Below are 15,885 nucleotides of genomic sequence, written 5' to 3' on the forward strand. Positions count from 1 at the left end.
GCTTTCCTACAGGAAGCGCGGGGCTTGTGACAGGGCTCTTGTGAAATCCAAATTAGGCTTCTCGCTCATGACTTGCCGCTGGCTCCCGACCAAGGGAAGACCCATTAGCTCAACAACTTCAGAACTTACATGTAAACAGAGAGCAATCTGCACATTTGCTACCAGTTCCTCTTTACCATAACCTAACCCTAGATTCTAAGAAAACCAAAGGAAAAACCTTAGCACTTGAGGTCTCAAAGTAGCAAATGGCTAATCGCCCCTCTAGCTTATAGAAAAGCATTCTTACTGGGAGGGAGCCTCAAAATGCCCCGTGTACTGGTACTAATTAAAATCAGTTGTGGGATTTTAAAACAGGTCCTAGGTACCCTGTAGGAACTACAGCTTCAGCGTGAGAGTCTAATTTTATCCAAAAGTCTCTGGGTACCTGGATACTTCTTCCAGTTCTCCTAGAAGAAGGTTCAAAACCTTCACTACTTTCTTGAATGAGACCTGCAACCCAAACACCGCAGAGAATTACTGATCTACGAGTAAACCTGATGCTGAAGAAATGGTCACAATTCAGTGTTAAATAGTAACAGAAAAATCTCAATGCTCTTGTGTGACATGCCACTGTTTTCAAACTACATACACAGTTTGAGATATATGTACAGTTCTATACATATACATATACATATACAAACTATACATATAATATATGTATAGTTTTATATATATATATATATATATATGGAAATACTATTTAAAATACACACCAAAAATATTAACAGTAGGTGTCAGGTACATGAATGACTTTTTAAAGTTTTGTTCTTTGCACTCCTGTCTGTCTGCATTTTTTCCTACAATGAACACGGTAGTTTTAGAATCTGGAAAAGCCTGATAAATGTTATTTTCCAACTGATTTCAAAAAGCCTTTCTCCTCCCCTGCAGCATGACTTTGCAAGCTACTCGTGAGCCTCTCTCTGTTGATATTGCGTGACTGGGTCATAAGAATCTATACTCCAGACGGGTATGAGATTTATCAGAATGACTACTTCATAAGTTATCATGACTAACCACTGAGGCAGACACCTGAAACTAATATGATATTGTATGTCAACTATCATTGAAAAGCATTTACATGATCGAAAAAATAAAATGTTGATCCTTTGGGAAATATAAAGAACCTACACTCCAGTTCAGGGATGCCTTCGTGGTCTGGTGAGCCCGCCGTTTCTGGGTAGCGAAATCAGCACGCACAAATCGTTGGCCCAGTTCAGCCTGGAGCAGAGAAGACCACTGCTGCCGTAAGAGAAAAGGACTGGCCAACTCTGAGCACAAGAGGAAAGGAGCAGAAGGAGAGCTGTGTGACCCCGAGAGCGTTCACGCTGCGTGTGACGTCCGTGAGCAAGCACTGCGTGTCCGAAGGCTGGTGCTGCTTGGAGTCTGTTTCCAACTCTCCAGCTCTGCCACCAGAGCAGTTATAAAAAAAACAACAAGGTTCATATCAAATGCCCTACTAACGTTGTGTTTGGGTGGTGGCACTAAGAAACATAGGCAAAGGCTAGAAGGCAAACACACTCATCAAGGAAAATCCCATCAGCTGTCCAGAGCTGGGCTTCCTGTGGCAGGATTTGGAAAGTGGGGGGTCGTGGGGGATGTGGGGGGCAGGGCGCATCCACACCGAGGTTGCCAGATTTAGCAAATAAAATGCAGAATGCCTGGTTAAATTTAAACTTCAGCTCTGCAATACATTTTCTTCTTAGGATGAGTATGAACCATGCAAAATTTGGAATGTACTTATTATACCAACAATTACTTGTTCAGATGAAGCGCATGTTTAACAGGGCCTCTTGCCTATTACCTGATCCATGTAGAACAAGGGAGGGCCAATTACAGGTATGGTTTCTCACACGAGACAGACGATGTAACGCTGAAGGGGCAGAGGGCAGAGACACAGGGAGTCGGGGGCTGAGGAGCCAGAGAAGGCTCCTGCAAGTTAAGTATCACGATGGGTTGTATAAAGTCTCTCCTGCTGCCCTTGTAAGAAAATTGGGTCTTTCTAATGCTGCTCTTCTGCTGGTCAAACCAATATTACCCCAAAAGCAGAAGGCAGAGAAACCCTGGAAAGTCCCGGGGCCCATAGTGTGTGAGCGGGCTGCAGGGGAACGTGCACAATGGCCAAGGGTGAACCTCGGAACGGCGGCCGCTGGGGCTCGAAGCGCTGCTTGGTTAGGCTCAGTGCTTCCTGCAGCCAGTGCTTCCTGCAGCCAAGATTTCCGCATTGCGTCTGAGCTGCTAGCGCCTCGCCGGATTGTTTTCCAGAAAAAGCACGCTGGAAAAGTGGAATAGCGCTTTGAAAATAATAATAAGGGGAAAGAGGCCCATGTTGATGCTGGAATCTCTGCGGCACCGAATGAACGAAGCGTGGAAAAGCACCACCCCCCCTCCCCCGCCCTGATGCTTCGTGGAGGTAAGAACAGAGAACACTTTCGCTTTCCACGCGGTTCATCGGCATGTAAATGAAGCCTGTGACTAAGATATGTAAAAGCACTGATTGAGGAATCAGGAGAAAGGATAATTTTATGTCCCCCACAAATGGCCACTGCAATATGTTTTCATCAGCTTACTCTTAGCCCATCTGAACAATGGAATTGGCCATGAAAACTGGCTCTGCGTTCTGTCAGGCTAAATAAAAACACCGAAATGACATCTTCATTTTCTGTTTTGCACTGAATGTGCCCCTCACCTGTGTTCTCTGAGCATCTGGTTAAGAAGTCCTTAGTTTCTCAGAGCCAGATGGTTCGAACCCCACTGGAACCAGCTATCCCTTCACCCTCTGGCTGTCCTAGTGATCATAGGGTTCTAGATAGGTTGGGATCTGACAGGAGGTAACAGCTAAGGTTTGATGGGAAAAGCAGAACCCCCACATGTGTAGTAAAGGGTCTGTTATGGGGATTAGACCAGCCATCATTGTGGGAGCTGATGAAGAATCTTTGCGAGTCTATGCCTCTGCCTTTGTTAGTGACCCTGCAGTAGCTGCAGGTCAGCAGAGTCAGCAATTGGGGAGATAAGCTGGACCTGAAGCAGGGAGATGAAGAACAACCTAGACCCTGTCCCTGGCTCCCCTGGCCTTGAACCTCGACAGTCCAGGTAACCTGCAGAAGCACTGGCACCCTTCGCCACAAAGCTGCATGAGGGTGCTGGCCCGGGACTCAGAGAACCTGCTAGAGATCAGCTGGGAGCTGGGGAAGCCTGCCCTTCCAGCACAAACGCTGCCGCTTCATCCTGCATCCCAAATCCCATGCAAACATCCCTTGTGCCCAGCCTCAACCAGGGGCCACAGGAACGGGGACTCTGGGACATGCAGCGCCACCCCCCCCCCACCCCCAGCATAAAGCCCCCACAGAGTACTAGGCGTGATTCCCTGCTCTGCCGTTATCCAGCTGGGTGAGCTTCTCAGAGTATTCACTCTCACTGAACCTCGGTTTCTTCCTCTGGCAGCATAATATTTGTCAAAGAACTTAAAACGCAAACTTGCTGAGTGCTCAGCGTCCACCAGTGAACCGAAGTCCCTGCCCTCACCTGCTTACACTCTTGCGGGGAACAATACTTGCTGAAGCGCTGCTGTTGGGGTTGAATGAGATGGTGACCAAGAGCGTTGCACACAGAAAGCTCCGTCTATGTTACTTATCGCGTGACAAGCTCAACTTTAGAGTCACCTGATCTTCCGTGAGCGAATGAATCGCACCCCCTCCCCTTGCAAAGTTCTTTACACAGGAACTTGGAGAACTACCCTCAGGGAGAAGCAACTCATGAGTGGATTCCTAACACCACTTGAAGTCATCCCTGCTCTTGAAAGAAGCGCCCCACTCAGCTTCCTTCCCACAAGCAAGCCGGAAAGCCTCGGCCCCCCTCTCCCTAGAGCCACACTCAGGGAAGACGCTGCTTGGGGAAAAGGGAAAGAGGGTGAAATCTGCCAGGCAGCTAAGGTTCAGGTGCAGAAGGAAGGGGCCCACTTTCCAAGCGGCTGCTGTGCGTGCTGCTGTTGTTGACACTGTCACGGCCACTGTCCCGCAGTTAGCCCAGTGAGAAAGTGTCCCGCCAGGTCCGGGCGGGCTCCGAACAGAACTTCAGAGAGAACGTAACACCCCACACCCCTACTACTTACCTCCCTCGAAGTCTTGTTGGTACCGTAACTCCAACGGCTTAGCAACCACATCTGCCTGCTTTTCTCTTTCCCTCCGATTGCCAGTGGCCAGCTGACAGGTGGACGTTGTAGGTGGCTTCTGTGCAGTGGGTTTTCCACGTTTTGTAGCCCAAAGCTTGGCTCTCCGTGGACAAGTTGTGATTAGTAATCTGCAGTCAAAGTAGTTCCCCAACTAGGGAGTACTAGGAACATGGAGCGTCTCTCGGAATAACAAGTCTGGTTCTGCCTTTGCTCCAGGGCTGCGCTGCAGCGTGGGCATCCACACGCAAGTCCGGACTACAGGGCTTGTGGAGAGACGCCATGTTTGACAATACCTGCGCACTCGCTAGCACAACGCACTGCTAGTATCAGGCGACTGTGCACAATAGGAAAGGTCTCATCTTACTCTTAAGTCTCTGATCTTATAATTTGAATAGTTGAAATATGCAAACATTCTCCCCCTTCTCTCCCTCTCTCTCCCCTCTCCCTCCCCTCTCTCCCTCTCCATATGTTGGCATGTGGAGCTGCCAACAGGATGACTAGTTGTTGATCTGTAGTCATATTTACAAATGCAGATCACTACGGAAGATCATTATATTCTGAACCAGATGCAAGATTCAGATGTCAAGGAGAAGTCATCATTCTTCGAAATAGATAGCTACCAGCTTTCTCAAGAACTCATTTTACGAACTCAAGTTAAAACAAATGAACACAGGTTCCTCTTTTTGCTTCCTCTTTTGAGCAGTTTTATGATTGAAAAAAGAGACTTCACCACAATGGAAAATACCTCATTTTTCCATTAAAATGTACTCTTCTTTTTTTAACAGCTATTCATCCACTTCCCTGTCCGCTGGGTTCCAAGGCGCTGCTCCTGTGGGAGACCGAGCCATCGTTTGACCAAGGAGGTGGAAAGGGAGGTGATTGTTTGTGAGCCTCTTACCCAGCCTACGTGAAGACGGCCACGGCAGTATCAGCCGCAGCACCAAGGCAGCTGGCCAGAAAAATAAGAACAAAGCATGCCGTCGACTGACAGTTTGACCCCCTCTGAGCCGAACGAGAGAGAGAGTCCAGGCTGGTTTTCCCCACAGGTGGAGGGCTGGCTCGGGCAGCCCTTTTCAAAGCCAGCGGGTCCAGGCCGAGGCTGTTCTTAGTGCTTACATACTCCTTTGGGTCGCCAAAAGGAGAGAGTCCACATAGCCCAACGTCCAGGGGCAAGCTGGTTTATAAGATAGAACTGGGATTACTGGTGTGATGAACTCCGGTGTACAATTGCTTGAATGTTAACATGTTGGTGTAAGCTCACCGCATCAGTCACTTCTAGTTAAACAGACTTCTCTCCCGGCGTTCCCCAGGCAAAGAATTCGATCAGACATCCTGCTGTTTAACTTAATGTAGACGAATAGTTTGAAGGGCTGACTGGCTGCTTTGCTCTTCCACTCCTTTTTGGTTAGGGAGTCACCAATATCATCAAAGGTAAAATCAGGAAGCTATGGATAGTTCAGGATTTGGCGCCCCACACTAATTTCACTCTCCCAAGGTATGATTCCCTTTTCAACAACAGAGTTCTTCCCATGTCCATCATCTTTCCAGGAGGTTCACGTGTCTTCCCAAAGATGCGATGCCTGTGTACACGGCTTATCCCCCGCTGTTATCTCAAGGTCTGGACATGTTCTCCACACACGCTGTGGTCTTCACAGGGTACGGATGGATTACCCCTGTCCTCAATAGTTTCATTTTGAGAAATACATGATGATCACATAGAGCAATCTCTCGATGATCTGTCTTAAATGGATAAAAGAGGGAGATGCTTGTGCCGTCCAGGGAATTTGACTTTAAATTTGTAAAGTATCAGAAAATATTACCAATGCCTCCCAATTCTCTCTTTCTCTCTCTAATACACACACACACACACACACACACACACACACACACACTACAAAGACATCAAGGCAGTATCTCCTCACACAAAGTTAACTGAGTAGATTCCACTGACAGCTCTTGGGGAATGAGCTCCTGAGCAGCAACATCTACGTAAGATGACGAACACTGCAGATGAGGAGAAGCAAAGAGCAGATGTAGTCTTCATGCTGGATTATAACCGAAATCCCGAGTCACCTGGGGTTGGTTGAAATTCATTCTTTTTTTATGAGGTTTTTTTTTTCAAGTAACCTTCAGTGCATGATATTGTGGTGCTAAAATAGAAATACAGTAGAACCTTGTTATTGCAAAAATTTGGCAAAGCTACCAGTGAAATCATGTCCCTTGAAACAGAACAACTATGTACAGTGAAAGCACAAGCCCTCTCCACGCACCCATAAAGAGGGTGTTAGCCCCATTCCTCAGAGTCGACACCATAAAAGGGTTCCAGCATATTTAGTGAACCCACATTCAACTCGGTAATTCTTATCTTGCCACTCGTGTGGTGTGTTAAATCCGTGTCCCAGTAAATTGCTGTGTGGTTTATGAAATGCATTAAAAGTACATGAGGTAAAGTTACTTTCCTTACACTGCGCTTTAATGTCTGATCATTAGAGGATCATTTTTCCCATCCCTATGGTTGTGATTGTTTCACTCTTCACAGTGCTTGCCCTTGACTGTGAATGAGGTGGAGGTGGGCCAGGGCTGCAGGACTTTCCTGAGATCTTGTATCAAAGAAGTGATTTTAAAAAAACTAGACTTGAGGTTTCTCAAGCCCCACACACTAAACCTGCTGGGTCCAGGCCCTGTTGATGCCACCCATTCTCTGGCATTGTGTCCAGTCCATCACGATGCTCACCATCTAATTACGAGACGGTACTCATGTCCCACGTGGAATGCTAGGTTAACAGGGGATGCAGCTGAGCCAGTCTTCATGGAGGCTCAGGGCAGTTGGCGTGGCCAAGTTGAAAGGGCTTTCACTGCACCCCCTCCAGTCACGTGGTTCCACGCCCCCAACTGTCTGCCAGCTCAGCCCAGATTTTTCCACCGAGTCTGTATCATTTCACCGCGGTCAGACACAAAGGAGAATATCTGAGAACGTGTAAGGATCCTGCAGATTTTCCAAGAAGGGGTTCAAGCCTTTGAGAAGGTAAAAAGAAGTGTTTGGCTTCCAGTTTCCCTTTCCGAGACGCAAGTGGCCTAAGTCAACGACGGGGCTGCCCCAAGAGGGAGGGGCTGCAGGGTTCACACACTGACCACTCCGTGCTCTGGAGGTCGGCCCAGCTGTATACTCTTCTGGAAGGGCCACACGACCCAGTCCGTTGTGTGAGGTCCTCTGAGGAGCTGACCTCCAGGCACCGTTACAGCTAGAAGCCGAGGGCCAGCACAGTTTAGAATGAGGAAAGGAGAGAGGAGAAAAATCGTTTCCATTTAATGTAACTGCTGCTCAAAGAAAATTCAAGTCAGATGCCTCCAAGACTGAACTTCAGACAGAAACAAGGCCCTTTTAAAGGCCGATTGAAACCAGTGACGAAGGGTTTCCTTGGGGGGAGAGCTGTGTTCCACAGACCCTGCTGTGTGCACCAGAAGAGTCAAACAATTGGGTGGAAAAATGCAGCTGATTTGCCGGAGTCTGGGTTATAAAGCGACACACACAAAGGACGGCTGCTGTAACCATCTGTGTTTTAACAGTTTGGGACGGTGCCCTGGGGCGCAGCCTGGCATTTAGAGGATCTTGAGAAAAGAGGATGCTGCCAGAAGGTGTTTCAGATCCAGAAGTAATAAGACCCAGAGGGCACTTGGGGGCAACGCTATGTAAAACCCAGAGGGCACGTGCCAATGGCTTTCCTGGCATTCAACTAGAAAGCCTCATTTCACTCCTTGAAAAAAGCCTTTTCAAGTTTTATTTCTCCAAAATAGAATCTCACTTCCTTCCAGATCTTCATCTCTTCTCAGATCAGCAAAATGTGTCCTCGCATGGAAGAATATGCAAACAATTTCTCCAGGAGAAACGGGCTTATACAAAGGACGGTTCTTTGGAGCAGAGCAGGGGCGATCCCACGTCATCCGTCCACTCACTCAGCAGTCGGTCACTGCGAGTCCGGCAGTGCGCTTGGCTGAGACCCTGCCCATAGCCTCCGCTTCTGCTATTTGGGAGCTTTGTACTAAATGAGGTCCGGGTGCTTGCTCCGCATACTTTGCTTTTCAAAACCTGTTTCATTTCATTTTTTTATTACAAAAAGAACATATCTTCTGGGTAAGCCAGAAAGTATAGAGGTATGCGAAAAAGAGTCGATCTCACGTCTCTAAGGTAACTGATGTTAATAATTTGATGTACTGAATATATCCTTTGATTGGTTTCTTATGCTCATACAAGTCCATGGTCATACAGAAATTGTCTTTATCTATGATGATAAACTGATTCCATCAACATTACGCTGTAACTTGCTTTTATTTGCTTTTTTTTTCATAAGAGAGTATGATAAACCCATTGAAAATATTGGCTTCCCAAATCTGGTCAAAACCCATTGAATTGTGAACAGCTTTAAATTGTTCGTATTTGCTTGCAGAGAGACAGAAAGCTACCACAATAAGGTAAGCGGGCAGCAGCTGTCTTTTTTCTTTAAATGCTTCTTCTGGCTCCTGGAGACCTTCATGAAGTGTCCACATTTCTAAAGGTCATTGAAAACACTACTCATGGCCCTGGGGAAATGGGATCATAGAAAGTCAACAGCAGCATCTCCCCGCCATCAGGCTGCAAAGACTCGGAGCCAGTCCCTAGAAAGCCCTGAGGGCACGTGGGAAAGTTTCCCGAGTGCTGATGGTCCACAGCACTGACCGCTGGAGGCGGAGACCATGTGGGTGCCGGTCTCTGAGAAGAAATGGGTTATCCAAAGGAAAGAGCTCCAGAAAGGAAAGGCGAAAAATTCTAGAAGACTTCCCTTCCTATTAACCCTATTTCATTTCATTTTTTTAAAAAGCAGTATTTTATTTTCTGAAAGAAAATATCTCTGAATTGTGACTCTATTTCAGATAATAGTATTGCATTGATGGTAATTTTCCTCAATCTTGCCATTATATGGTGGTTGTTTATAAGAGCCTGCTTCTTAGCTGATGCACACTGAAATATTTATTTAGAAAGAAGGATAATGTAATTGCAACTTATTCTCAAATGATCCTGAAAGGAAAGGAAAGGAATCGAGTACTTCTATAATGTTAACTCATTTTTTATTTGCCTCAATGCTTGACCTAAATTAAGTTCCTTCAATATTAGCATGGAAGAGAAAAGAGGAAGAAAAGCCAGTGCAACAAGTACAATAAAACACTCCTTAAAATGTTTACAATTCTTTCATAAAATGAAGCTATCTCATTCACCAAAAATGTTATTTTATTTATAAATAATATCTTGCAAGGATTTAGGATTTGTGTGAATTATTTTTCAAGAAGCAGTACCATGCAATACATATACTGAACTCTCCCAGGAATTTGGCTAACAGAGTAGGAGAATTCCATGAGCTCAGCGCAATGGACCTCTGGGGAGATCTGATGTGCTCTCTTCATCAGACATGATGCAAATAAGGAGACAGGAAAGGAAGAGACTTCTGACAAAATTTCAGAAATGGAAATGGTCCATTTAGGATGAATTTCTCACCAAGAGTTATTCTGAAGACGAAATTCTCGTGCTGGGTAAAATATGAAGCACATTTTGTATTCAATGTGAATGTTTACTGAAGAAAAAGCTCTCCACACTTTCTTCAAAACATTGTTTGTGTTATGTGTTTTTGGTTTGTTTCAGGTTTGTTTCTTTCAGTTACACATAAGAAGAGAAGGGAGGTCAATTGTTTTCTCCCATATTTTTGCTAACCATGTTCTTTCTTCCCTATGCTCCAAGATCCTTCATCTGTCATTGCTTTTTCACTTGAAGAGGTTCCTTTAGTCCTTCTTTTAAAAATAGATCTGCTGAAAAAAAATCTTAGTTTTTCTTCATTTGAGAACACCCTGATTTCTCCTGATTCCTGAAAAACACTTTCACTGGCCATCAGATTCTGAGTTGAGAGTTCTTTTCTTTCAGCGCTTGGAAAACATCCACTTCCTTCTGACCTGTATACTTTCTGTGAGAAGTTTGTGGTCATTCTCATTGTGTTGCCCCTATAGGTAAGCTGCTTTCAAAATTTTTGTATTGTCTGTAGTTTTCAAGTTTCACTCTGATGTGTTTTCAAATAGCCATCTTTAGGGGCTTATCCTCTTTGAGGTTCACTCAGCTTCTTAAATTCGTTGCTTCACGTTTTTTGCCAAATCGGAGTTTTTAACCATTATTTCTTGGTGTGCTCTTTCAGCCTCTCCCTCTTTCTCCTCTTTCTCCAGGTCTCTGAGGCTCTGTCCACAGTTTCTTTCGATTATTATTTCTTCCCTGTTGTTCAGATGGGGTGATTTCTATTGTTCTTCCTGCCGATTACCAGATTCTTCTCTCAGTCCTTCCATGCTGTCCTTACGTTTCTTCATTGAGTTTCTTATTTTGGTCATTGTACTTTCCACTCCTAAACTTCCATTGAGTGGGAGTTCTTTATCTTTCCTATTGCATTCCTGAGGCTTTCTGCTTCTTTGTTTATGCTTTGTAATTTTTAAAATTTATAATGTTATAATGTTTGTAATTCTTCATTGAGGCATTCCTATAAGAAATTCTCTAAAATGTTTATCATTCTATATGTCCATCAGCTTGGGGTTGGCATCTATTAATTGTCTTCACTGAGTTTTGAGCTTTCAATTTGAGATCTTCCTAATTCTTAGTATAGTGAGTGATTTTCACTTTAAACATTGACAATTTTGGTATCACGGTCTAAGACTTTGGGTCTTATGTAAGCTTTCTAGTTTAGCTAGCATCTATTTTAGCTAGAGATTATGTCTGAGGGCTGGGATTCAATGGAAAGTGTATTCTAACTTTTTATTTCATATTCTCCCATATTATTTGCAGCATTAATCACAACTAATTTAAATTTAAATTAAACTCACTTTAAGTACTTAAAAATTTTATTTTTAAACTTAAAATTTATACATGTGAGAATATGATCATTGTGACCATATCTATGTAATACAATGCCAAAAAAAGTGAAATGAAACAAATAAATAAATCTGACTATTTGGTGTACCATACCAAATAGCAAGTTCCTTTTTTGTTTTAACTAATTAATTTATTTTTACTTTGCTCACAAAATCTAGCAGTTAACACCCATAGAGTATAGATCTGGCCTTAAAATTTAGGCTTTAATATCATGTTTGGAAGGGACCCTACTCCAAATTCGCATTTATAACAAATTCTCAATTCTTGGAACAGAAAATCGTTCTTCACCCTTGGCGATTAAAAAGCAAAATGCTATTTTTGAAGCCATGCTGGACACCAGGGAATCCGAGGGCCACAGAAACACCATGGGAGCCTCTGTGTGCCGCACTCGGAAAGCAGAAGCCAGGACAGAATTCTTAGATTGGCTTTCCCGGGCCCCTGACGCTCCAGTCTCTCGGCAGATCTGCTCCAGACGAGGGTCTGCCAACCCCAACAAGGCGGGGTTAGAGCACAGCAGTGCTCAGATTCTTGGCCGGGCCCACCAATTTAACAGCTTTTTTATAGAGGATGTTTTTGTTTTTGATCTTCTGTCCCAGAAATGTGATTGTCTTGGAATAGAAAATAGAAATGCGGGTGGGCCTACTCATTTCGTATTCTCTCTTGAGCCCTCTAGCTCACCCCCTTGCTTCACACCCTCCGTCCTTTTTTTTTCCCAAGCGCTGACTTCTCTCTGTGAGCCTTTTTCTCCCTCCCTTTGTTCATTCTCCTCCATCCTAGACTCAGCCACGGATGCCAGGATCAGGCAACTGAGATGCGGGCACCAAGATGACCCAAAGAAGCAAGCAGCAGAATCATCATCTCAATTTTTTAAACATCTTAAGGATCAAAGGAGGCCAACTGTGGCACAATCTGTTATTTTTCAATGACTGCTTTCCAACATCCTCTAACTCTCCTCCAAAAAGGACAGTAAGTCCACAGCATTTCTGACCAATGAGTCTTTGAATACAGTTCCAGCGTTCTATCTCTTTTCTTTCTCACTTGGCGAGAGATCCACTATGAAATCATGTTTTCAAAGGTTCTGTTCTAGTCACCACAGCCTAGAAACAGGGAGCGGAAGGTTAAGAAGGAATCTCACTTCTCACTACAGTCTGTCTACCAACAGTGTCCTCTTTGACCCTTAGGCCCCTTGCTGGAAGTTGTCACAGCTGTTCACAGACAGTATTATTCTTCTCTCCCCCCAGTTACATGCTAGACCTTCCCTCCCCTCCTCCTTTTGAAGTGAGACATGGGCACATGACTTGCTTTGTCCTATAAAGGCTAGCTGAAATGGCAGGCATCGCCTTCAAACAAGAACTAACAGCCAGGTCACCAGATTCTCTCTCTCTCTTTCTCGCCGCCCCCCCACCCCAGAGATCCTAGAAACGTGTTTCTAGATGGAACCCTTGTCAGCCTGTGCCTCTGTATGACTTCCATGAGCTGAGCCCCCTCTGCTAGCCATCCATGGTAGCATGTACCTTTTAAGCCACTGGGATTTGAGGGTTGCTTGTTACATATCATAACCTAACTCATCCTGACTAACACATGCTTTATCTGTGAAATGGTGATGATGATGACAGGTAGCGACACTCAGTGTTGCCCTGGAGATCAAATGAGATGAGCCCCTCCCGGCACTCAGGCACAGTAAGTCCCCGACGACTGCTGGTTATCATTACTTCGATGCAACACCTCAGGCAAACTGAACACATGAGGGGAAGCAGACCAATAGCTTTGCCTTGAAGGTAACTTCGAACAGGACCAAATGGAGGTTTAAGGCAATACCACTTATCATCACTCTCGCTGGAAAATTGTCCTGCCTTCCCCAGCCTGGTGTCCTCACCAATAACCAATGGTCACTTCATGCACACTCTCTCCTGCCCACACAGGCCACCGTCATAATAGAAATACCTGCCTCCACTTCTTCACCGTTTTAGGATGACTTCCCAGACCAATCCTGACTCAGCACCTTATCCCACAGCCTACAGCGAAGCACTCTTTCAAATGCCTACGCCCACAGCTGGCACTGTATACATTCCCACTTAGGTCTGCTTGAAAAGGACTTCAGCTCATTTTGTAATTGTTCCTAAAAGGACAAGAGCCATGTCGTCTGTTTTCTGATGTGGTTTCTCTGTTTCTCTTGCCGATTCCACATTTCCCCGACTTCCTCCCACAATTGTCCCGCATGGATCCTGTACCAGCACAGCTGAGAACCTACAGCAGAGACCTGCCTCCAGCGGACGGTCTAGTAATGTGTTTTTCAGACTGGGCTTCCCCGTGCCAAGACCTACAGAACGCGCTGAAATAAATGGGGCGCTTACCAAGGGCTGAGCATCAAGGTGATTCCAAGTCCTCCTTCACCTACATCAGGGTTTCTGACCGCTTAAACATGCGGAGCACTACCCCAAGAGCCCCAGATGGTTTGTCGTTTCGCTCACCCAATTACAGGAATTAAGAAAGTACACGAGAACCTTGACTACCCAAAGGGGTCCGTCAGAGGCGCCGAGGAATCCTGACATAACACGCTTCCACGGCCCGTTCCTGCAGGAATGTGCTGTGTAGACAGGCCCTTGTGAGGACTTCCTGCCACAAGGATGTAGTTGCGCTTCCTCAGAGCAGGGAGAAGGCAGCTGGCTATGGGAGCAGGCGTGACTCAGGAGCTTCCCATAAGTCATCTGTCTGTCCGTCTGTTTGGGTCAGCAAACCAGCTCTCCGCAAGCCGCCAAAGAGCTCGGCCCAGGAGCCGAACGACCAGCAGGAACCCGGAGATTAACTGCCGAACCCCACTGCAGTCTTGCACTTCTCCTTTCTCCTCCACAGAGGCGATGTGCTTCGTTTGTCTTCGGCGGACACGTGGGGCACGGAATCTCTTTCACTTCTGCATTGCCCCGTTTCCCAGAACCCAGGCTGAGACGGCCAAGCCACAACAAAGAGATGCCCGGGGAGCAAACAGACCCCCTCCACCGCCACGGGAGCTTCTGTATGTGCAAAGCAGCAGCAGGCACTCCACCTCCCCACGTAAACAGGGTCCTCCTCACCATTACGGCCTGTGCCCTAACACAGCTTGCCTTCTTTTTTTTTTTTATTTTTTTTAAACTGGGTTGTGTTTTTCTTTTTTTATATATTTTTTAAAGATTTTATTTATTTATTTTTAGAGAGGGAAGGGAGGGAGAAAGAGAGAGAGAGAAACATCAATGTGCAGTTGCTGGGGGTCATGGCCTGCAACCCAGGCATGTGCTCTGACTGGGAATCGAACCTGCGACACTTTGGTTCGCAGCCTGCACTCAATCCACTGAGCTATGCCAGGCAGGGCTTAGCTTTCTTTTATTTACAGAATTTATCATGATCTGAACTTTTTTTTTTGCTTATCTATTGGTTTATGTATCTCTTATCTTTTTCTACTTTTGAAATGTTAGCTCCATAGGCAGGAATTTCCCGTAGGACAGTTCCTAGCATGAAGCAGGTACGCAGTAAATGTTAGCCATTTCAGACAGAGGGAGAGGGATGCTGACATCCCCACAGGAAATGCCAAATGGGTACAAAAAGAGAACATTATCGATGCTGAGATTCGGGGAAGCAGCTTGAGAATGCCAAGAATGGGAAAGAGGACCCTTCCTTTCCATTCTGCACTTCATTGTGTCATTTTAGTTTTTACCATGGAGATATATTTCTTTCACAGTAAAAAAAAATTTTAAAAAGAAAAAGAAAATGAAATATTTGGCTATATAAAATTTGAAAAATTTCACATGGCAAAAGAAACAGCCTAAACAAAGTCAAAAGGCAAATAATAGCCTGAGAAGAAAAAACAATTTCAGCTGAAGACAAGGTAATGTAATTCCTACACATGGAGCACCTAAAAATGAATTGGAGAAAGATAAATCAATAGGAAAATGGGCATACAACATGAATAGGCCATTCAAAAGAATGAATTTCCAAGAGGCGAATAGATCAATAAAACTAGATTTAACTTCATGGGTGCTTAGAAAAATGTGAATGAAGATGAAATAGCAGTTTGCCATTCATTAGTCTGACAAAAGTTAAAAACAATCAGTGCTAATGAAGATGCAAGGAGCCCACCTCCCCCGCCTGTTGCTGGGTGCACAGACAAAGGAAGGAGAAGAGTACAGATTGCTACAACCTTTTTGGAAAGTGATTGTGTAATATCTATCAACATTTAAAATGTACATGTTCTCTGACCCAGTGACCTTACTGTGTGAACTCTCTGCTCATAGAACTGAAACCTATCCGTGCATAAGTATATTTTTAATGTTAGTGTCAGCCCTGTTTTTAATGATGAAAAAAACAGGAAATAAAACTAAAATCTCATCAATAGAGGACAGGCTGGACAAATCTCACATATCCACCTAGCAGAAAATTTTAAATATATTAAATTTTAAACCATCTTTATTGACTAGAGAACTGTTAAGCATTTGTTCATGTTTCTACTGGTTCACTGATTTGATTCGCTGCCCAGAGGGACAGTTGCCGGACACAATTGAGGTGACCCAGCTATATGTAAATTTCAGCTAGATAGACAACAAATGGTTGCTTTGGTGTAAGTATGTCCCAAAGATTTCACGGGTCCCGTGTTTCCATGCACTAAATCCGGCAGCCCTACCCGGAGGGGAACTGTCTATCCCTCACTCCCCTTGTTCTCCGGAATATCTTCCTTCTCCACAGCCATGTTCTCCAATCACGAATGACTTAGCCT

At 44.9% G+C, this 15,885-nt stretch overlaps 1 long non-coding RNA gene across 1 annotated transcript; it reads right to left on the bottom strand.

Moving 5' to 3' along the window:
- Positions 1-5,605: 5,605 nt before the first annotated feature.
- LOC123831844 lies at positions 5,606-13,943 on the bottom strand. Its single transcript, XR_006787974.1, has 2 exons — positions 13,496-13,943; positions 5,606-6,357 (listed from the first exon to the last, which is right to left on the bottom strand). It is a non-coding gene; the product is annotated as an uncharacterized LOC123831844 (long non-coding RNA).
- Between the last annotated feature and the right edge of the window lie 1,942 nt (positions 13,944-15,885).

This window comes from Phyllostomus hastatus, unplaced genomic scaffold (genome assembly GCF_019186645.2).
Source record: "Phyllostomus hastatus isolate PE091 unplaced genomic scaffold, TTU_PhHast_1.1 phas_contig_148, whole genome shotgun sequence".
NCBI lineage: Eukaryota > Metazoa > Chordata > Mammalia > Chiroptera > Phyllostomidae > Phyllostomus > Phyllostomus hastatus.